Raw genomic sequence first — 5,588 nt, 5'->3', positions numbered from 1 at the left:
TGCTGAGCAGGGAGGCTGATTAGGGACTCAATCCCAAGACCCTGGGATCATGACCTGAGCAGAAGGCAGATGCTTAACCAACTGAGCCACACAGGCACCCAATTTTTGTCTTTTTTATACCTAAAAAAGTAGTAAAATATACATAACATAAACTTTACTCTCAATTCTATTCTGTTGGTCAATATGTCTGTGCAGAGGCCAGCACCACACTGTCTTAATCACATAGCTTTATAGAACATTTTCAAATCAGGAAATGTGAGTCCTCAGATTCGTTCTTTTTTTTTTTCCAAAATTGTATTGGCTATTTGGGGCTCCCTTGAGATTCAATATGAATTTTAGGATGGATTTTTCTATCTTTGCAAAAAAAGTGATTGGGATTTTTTTTTTTAAGATTTTATTTATCTATTTGAGAGAGAGAGAATGAGAGACAAATAGCAAGAGAGGGAAGAGGGTCAGAGGGACAAGCAGACCCCCCGCTGAGCAGGGAGCCCGATGCGGTACTCGATCCCGGGACTCCAGGATCATGACCTGAGCCGAAGGCAGTCGCTTAACCAACTGAGCCACCCAGGCGCCCGTGATTGGGATTTTAATGTGGATTGCATTGAATTTGTTGACCGATCGCTTTGGGTAGTTTTTGACATCTTAATAATATTAAGTCAGGCACCCACGGAATAGGAGAAAACATTTGTAAATCATATATCTGATGTGGGGTTAATGGCCACAATATATAAAGAATTCCTATAGCTCAACAACACAAAACACAAACAACCCAATTAAAAGAAGGCAGGGGGTGCAAAAGACTTGAATAGACATTTCTTTTTTTTTTTTTTTTAAGATTTTATTTATTTACCTGACAGAGAGAGGGATAGAGAAAGAGAGAGCACAAGCAGGGGGAGCGGCAGGCAGAGGGAGAGGGAGAAGCGGGCTCCCTGCCAAGCAAGGAGCCCGATGCAGGACTCAATCTCAGGACCCCGGGATCATGACCTGAGCTGAAGGTAGATGCTTCACCAACTGAGCCCCCCAGGCGCCCCTTGAATAGACATTTCTGCAAAGAAGATATACACATGGCCAATAATTGCATGAAGAAATGAGCATCCTGAGCATGATTTCTTAGGAAATGCAAATCAAAACTCCAATGAGATACTAACGACTTCACACCCATTAGGATGGCTATTGTTAAAACAAAACAAAAAAACAGAAATAACAAGTGTTGTTGGGAGAGTGGAGAAATCGGAACTCTTGTGTAGTATTGGCAGGAACAGAAAATGCACCAGCCACTGTACAAAACAGTATGGCAGTTCCTTAAAAAGTTAAACATAGAACTACCACATGACCCAGCAATTCCACTTCTGGGTATTTACCCAAAAGAGTTGAAAGCATGTTCTCAAAGAGCTATTTGTACACCCAGCGTTCATAGCAGAATTATTCAGAACGGCCAAGGGGTGGAAGCATCCATCGATGGATGAGCGGATAAACAAAACGTGGCCCATCCATACGACAGAAGATGATGCAGCCTGAAAAACGAAGGACATTCTGACACCTGCTACAACGTGGAGGACATCATGCTCATCAAAATAAGCCAGACTCATAAGGACAAACACTGTATGAATCCACTCCCAGGAGGTCCCCAGAGGAGTCCCGTCCACAGAGACAAATAGGAGATGGTGGGAGCCAGGGCTGGGCAGGGGGTGGGGAGACCGTGCTTCACGGGGACAGAGTCTTTGTGTGGGGAGATGGAAAGTTCTGGAGACAGGGTGGGGGTGGCTGCACGACAGCATGAATGTGCTTCATGCCGCTGAGCTGTGCACTTTAAAATGGTTAAGATGGTACAGTTTTTTGTTTTGTTTTGTTTTAAAAGATTCTATTTATTTGACAGAGAGAGACACAGCGAGAGAGGGAACACAAGCAGGGGGAGTGGGAGAGGGAGAAGCAGGCTTCCCGCGGAGCAGGGAGCCCGATGTGGGGCTTGATCCCAGGACCCTGGGACCATGACCTGAGCCCAAGGCAGACGCCCAACGACTGAGCCACCCAGGTGCCCCAAGATGGTACAGTTTTTAAAGATTTATTTTATTTTAGAGAGAGAGAGAGTGATAGAGCGAGTGGGGGTAGGGGCAGAGTGAGAGAATCCCCAAGCAGATGCCCCACTGAGTGTGGAGCCTGCCGTGGGGCTCAATCCCACAACCCGGGAGACCACGACCCGAACCAAAATCAAGAGTCAGATGCCTAACCGACTGAGCCACCCAAGTGCCCCTAAGATGGCACATTTTATGTTTTGTGTATTTTATCACAATTGGAAATTAAGAAAGAAAACAGACAGAACGGAAGGAGAGAGAGGGAGAGAGGGAGGAAGAGCCAAATCTAGCCTCACAACTGTTTTTGTATAGCCCTTGAGCTAAAGATGGTTTATCTTTTATTTTTTATTTAAGATTTTATTTATTTTTTTAAAGATTTTATTATTTGTCAGAGAGAGAGACAGCACAAGCAGGGGGAGCGGCAGGCAGAGGGAGAGGGAGAAGCAGACTCCCCGCTGAGCAAGAAGCCTGATGCAGGGCTCGATCCCAGGACCCTGAGATCATGACCTGAGCCGAAGACAGACGTTTAACTGACTGAGCCACCCAGGCGCCCCTAAAGATGTTCTATCTTTTAATGTTTAAACAAAACAGGAGAATATTTCATAACACATGACAAAGTTATAAAATACAGATACCAGTATTTATAAAGTTTTATTGGCACATAACTATGCCTGTTAGTTTGCATATAGTCCACGGCTTCTGCCCCATGATGGCAAAGTTGAGCAGTTGCTAGAAACACTGTATGTGTCCTGCAAAGCCAAAGATATTTCTTTTGGGGGGGGGCAGTGCTTAGCATTTTTTTTTTTTTAAGATTTTATTTATTTATTTGACAGAGAGAGACACAGCAAGAGAGGGAATACAAGCAGGGGGAGTGAGAGAGGGAGAAGCAGGTTTCCCACGGAGCAGGAAGCCCGATGCGGGGCTCGATCCCAGGACCCTGAGATCATGACCTGAGCCGAAGGCAGACACTTAACGACTGAGCCGCCCAGGTGTCCCGCCAAAAATATTTCTTATCTCAACCTTTACGGAAACCATTTGCGGACCCCTGACCCAAAACATTGGTATATAGCAGGTGCTCAATATATGGAGAGATTATTACTCAGTATCTCATGGCGGGCCGGGCGCCTGGGTGGCCCAGTCCATTAAGCATCCGACTCTTGGTCTGGGTTCAGGTAGTGATCTCCGGATTGTGAGATGGAGCCCTGTGTCAGGCTCCACACTCAGCACAGAGTCGGCTTGGATCCTCTCTCCCTCTCCCTCTGCCCCACCCTCCCCCATGTGCATGCACACGCCTGTGTGCTCTCTCTCTCTCAAATAAGTAAATCTTTAAAAAAAATATCTCATGGAAGAGTCTGCCGCAGTTTGACTGTGGTCTTGGAGTGGGTCAAACCTGGGTTAAGTTTCTGCCTCTGCCAAAGTCAGGCTGCTTCTCATCTCTGACTGAGCCACCCAGGCGCCCCTTTACAGAGCCTTTTTAAAACAGCCATAATATCGGGCGCCTGGGTGGCTCAGTTGGTTAAGCGACTGCCTTCAGCTCAGGTCATGGTCCCAGGGTCCTGGGATCGAGTCCCACATCGGGCTCCCTGCTCGGCGGGAGGCCTGCTTCTCCCTCTCCCACTCCCCCTGCTTGTGTTCCTGCTCTCGCTGTCTCTGTCTCTGTCAAATAAATAAATAAAATCTTTAAAAAATAAATAAATAAATAAATAAATAAATAAATAAAACAGCCATAATATCACAATCGCACCTTAAACCATTAGAACCATGATAGTGGCAAGAATCTACACGTGTGATCAGATTTCACCACCACCAAAAAGTACATGTAAAAACTGGAGAAATCGAAACATCTGTACCTGAGTGGATCGTATTGTACCAACATCACTTTCCTGGTTTTGACAACACACGGTGTTTATGGAAGACGTTATCATTGGGGGCAGCTGGGGGAAGGCTAGGAAAAACTGTGTACTATCTTTGCGATTTCTTGCAAATCTGAAAACTGTTCGGAAATTTAAAAATTGTAATAACAATAAAACAAACCCCGTAGGGACGCCTGGGTGTCTGAGTCGGTGAAGCCTCCGCCTTTGGCTCAGGTCATGATCCCAGAGTCCTGGGATCGAGTCCCCCATTGGATTCCTTGCTCAGCCTGAGCCTGCCTCTCCCCCTGCTTGTGCTCAGGCGCACTGCTCTCTCTGACAAATAAATAAAATCTTATCTTAAAAAAAAAAAACCCTATAAAATTAGGGTTTGGGTGATGTCAGTGAGGTCATGCGCAATTGCAGAGTTGGACTCTTAAAAATTCTGATATTTTCATCATCATGGATTTTTTCTTTTGCATTCTTATTTTTTTAAAAATCACACTAACGGGCACCTGGGTGGCTCAGCCGGTTAAGCGTATGCCTTAAGCTCGGGTCACGATCCCAGCCTTCTGGGATCGAGTCCAGCGTTGGGCTCTCTGCTCAGCAGGAGCTTGCTTCTCCCTCTCCCTCTGCCTGCTGCTCCCCCTGCTTGTGTTCTCTCTCTCTCTCCCTGTTAAATAAATAAACCTTAAAAAAAAATCAACATACTTCGAGTGATTTGGGGTGCTTCCTTAAATTTCTCTTAATTCCTGCCCTGAGAGTCACGAACTCAGGGTATGAGCCCTGGAACACACACTTTTTTAAAATTTAAAAATAATAATTATTATTTCTAACGTAAACTCGCCCCCCCAACGTGGGGCTGGAACTCACAACCCCGACATCCAGTCGCACGCTCTCCCGACGGAGCCAGCCGGGCGCGCCCGCAACACTCGTTTTTGGCCTCTCGTCTCCCGCCTTTGACACAAGCAAGTTGGAGCTGCGCGGCCCGCGGGCGCTGGGGAGCCGGCGAGGGCTCTGGAGCAGGGGAGGTTCCAGTTAGCGCAGACGCCAAAGGTTACTGTGGGTGCGGAGGCGGGCCCCGCAGAGGGTCGCCCGCAGGGGCGGGGCAGGCCCGGCCGCGGGAAGCTGGGGAGGAGGGCCTCCTTCCTCGGCCGGGGGCCGGCCGGGGGGCGCCGCGCCCGCTCGCCCTCGGCCGCGCTGGGCCCGCCGAGGCGGCGCGGTGCTGGGCGGCTGGGCGCCCGGCCGCACGCGCCGGCGACCGCCGCGCTGGAGCACCCGTCCCCTCCCCCCGACGCCGCCTGGCATCCGGGCGCGCACCTGGCTGGCCGCCCAGCGCGGAGGCCGCAGCACCTGGCGGCGTTGTTGTCACCGCCGCCCCCTCCCGTCCTCCTTCCCGACCCACACAGGACCCAGCACTCGCCCCGAACTGCGCGGGGCTCGTATTCCTTTAAGTAGCCAGACGCCGCGAGGGGTGGGCGTGGCGGCCGGGGGAGAAGTGGAGGGGGGCGGTGCCGGGCCGCCCTGATTGGCCCGAGGCCCGGGCGGCGGTCGTACGCGCCTGCGCATTGCGCAGCAGCGCGCGCCGGGGAGGGGGTGGGAGGGCGTGCGGGCGCTAATTGGCCGCGCGGCGGCCCCGCCCGCGAGTGGCGGGCGGTCACGTGAC

The sequence above is a fragment of the Mirounga leonina genome, unplaced genomic scaffold (assembly GCF_011800145.1).
Source record: "Mirounga leonina isolate KUSES-001 unplaced genomic scaffold, KU_Mleo_1.0 Mir_94, whole genome shotgun sequence".
Classification (NCBI taxonomy): domain Eukaryota; kingdom Metazoa; phylum Chordata; class Mammalia; order Carnivora; family Phocidae; genus Mirounga; species Mirounga leonina.
This window is presented reverse-complemented; position numbering follows the sequence as displayed.